Raw genomic sequence first — 2014 nt, 5'->3', positions numbered from 1 at the left:
TTATGTTTCAGTGAAATATTCTGTAGTGATCTGAAAGGTCCATTTGTGTCATAACATCTATTAGCTGTTTCTCTCTTTATTTATTTATTTTTTTTCTGGATGACCTGTCCATTGGTTTGAATAAGGTATTGATGACTCCCACAATAATGTGTGAGGTTCAATGTGTGACTTAAACTTTAGTAATATTTCTTTATAAATGTTGGCGCCCTTGTTTTTGGGGAGTAGATATTAAGAATTGCAATGTTTTTGACTTTTCGCTCCAAAGGTTATGGTATCACTTTCTTAAGTCATTCTGAATCCATGTCCATCTATCATCAGCTACCTCCACCATGCCAACAAAGTTTGACCACAACAAGAAAAATGTCATGTATTTGAGGTGCACTGGATGTGAGGTTGGTGCCACATCTGCTTTTGGCCCCAGGATCAGACCCCTGGGTCTGTCTCCAAAAAAGTGGGTGATTACATAGCCAAGGCAACTGGTGATGGGAAAGGTCTGAGGATTATAGTGAAACTGACCATGCAGAACAAAGAGACCCAGATAGAGGTGGTGCCCTCTGCCTCTGCCGTGATCATCAAAGCCCTCAATGAGCCACCAAGAGCCAGAGAAAAAGCAGAAGAACATTAAACACAGTGTAAATATTACTTTAAACAAGATTGTCAACATTATCTGGCAGATACAACACTAGTGTTTAGTCAAAGAACTTTCTGGAACTATTAAAAATATTCTGGGTACTGCAGGGTCTATGGGCTGCAATGTGGACCACAGTCACATTGATGACATCAACAGTGGTGTTGTAGATTACCCAGCTACTTAAGAAAGAAAAGAAAATATTTCAAAAACAAGGCCATCTGATAAAAATGCAAAACAAACAAACAAACAATAAAAAAAACAGAAAAGAATTGCAATGTCCCCTTAGTGGAATTTTCCTTTGATGAGTATGAAATTTCCTTCTCCAGATCCTTTGATTAATTTTGTTTGGAAGTCTATTTTGTTAAATATTAAAATAGCTCCTTCAAATTACTTTTTAGGTTCATTTGCTTAGATAATCTTTTCCCAACCTTTTACTTTGAGTTAATGTCTATCTTTGATGTTGAGGTATGATTTTTCTGTGCAGCAGAAGGATAGATCCTGTTTTCATATCCATATTACTGCCCAGTGTTGGGTAATTGAATCCATTGATATTGAGAGATATTACTGACCATTGATTGTTTATTCTTGTTGTTTTGTTCCTGTGGTTAGTTGTGTGTGTGTGTGTGTGTGTGTGTGTGTGTGTGTGTGTGTGTGTGTCTTTCTTCTTTGGTTTTTCTGGTGTGAGATTATTTATTGCCTATGCTTTTGTGGGTGTGTTCAATCTCCTTGGGTTGGAGTCTTTCTATTAGTAACTTCTGTAGGGCTAGAATTGTGTATAGAAATTGTTTAAATTTGACATTATTTTGAAATATCTTGTTTTCTTCTTCTATGGTGATTGATAATTTTCCTGGGTATATTAGTCTGGACTGGCATCTGTGGTCTCTTAGAGTCCGTAAGACATCTCTTACAGACAAGGCTCTTCTGACTTGTATAGTGTCCATTGAAAAGTCAGGTGTAATTCAAATAGGTCTGCCTTTATATGTTAGTTGGCTTTTTCCTTCACTGATCTTACTATTCTTTCTTTCTTCTGTATGTCTAATATTTTGATTATTGTATGGCACAAGAACTTTTTTTCTGGTCCAATTTATTTGCTGTTCAGTATGCTTTTTACGTCTTTACTGAATGTCTTTATGTTAGAAGAGTTTTCTTCTATGATTTTGTTGATATATTTTCTGGGCCTTTGAAGTGTGATTCTTCTTTTCTTTACTCATTAATCTTAGATTTGAGTTTTTCATAGTGTCCCAGATTTTCTGGATGTTTTCTTTTAGAAATATTTTAATTGTAACATTTTTTTGATTGATGAGTCTATTCTACTGTATTTTCAGCACCTGAGTTTCTTTATTCTATCACTTACATTCTATTGATGATACTTTTATCTGTAGT

At 35.2% G+C, this 2014-nt stretch overlaps 1 pseudogene; it reads left to right on the top strand.

Annotated features, from left to right (window-relative positions):
- Nucleotides 1-281: 281 nt before the first annotated feature.
- LOC142835101 (large ribosomal subunit protein uL11 pseudogene) lies at nucleotides 282-815 on the top strand (annotated as a pseudogene).
- Nucleotides 816-2014: the final 1199 nt, after the last annotated feature.

Source organism: Microtus pennsylvanicus, chromosome 14 (genome assembly GCF_037038515.1).
Source record: "Microtus pennsylvanicus isolate mMicPen1 chromosome 14, mMicPen1.hap1, whole genome shotgun sequence".
Lineage (NCBI taxonomy): Eukaryota > Metazoa > Chordata > Mammalia > Rodentia > Cricetidae > Microtus > Microtus pennsylvanicus.
This window is presented reverse-complemented; position numbering and strand designations above follow the sequence as displayed.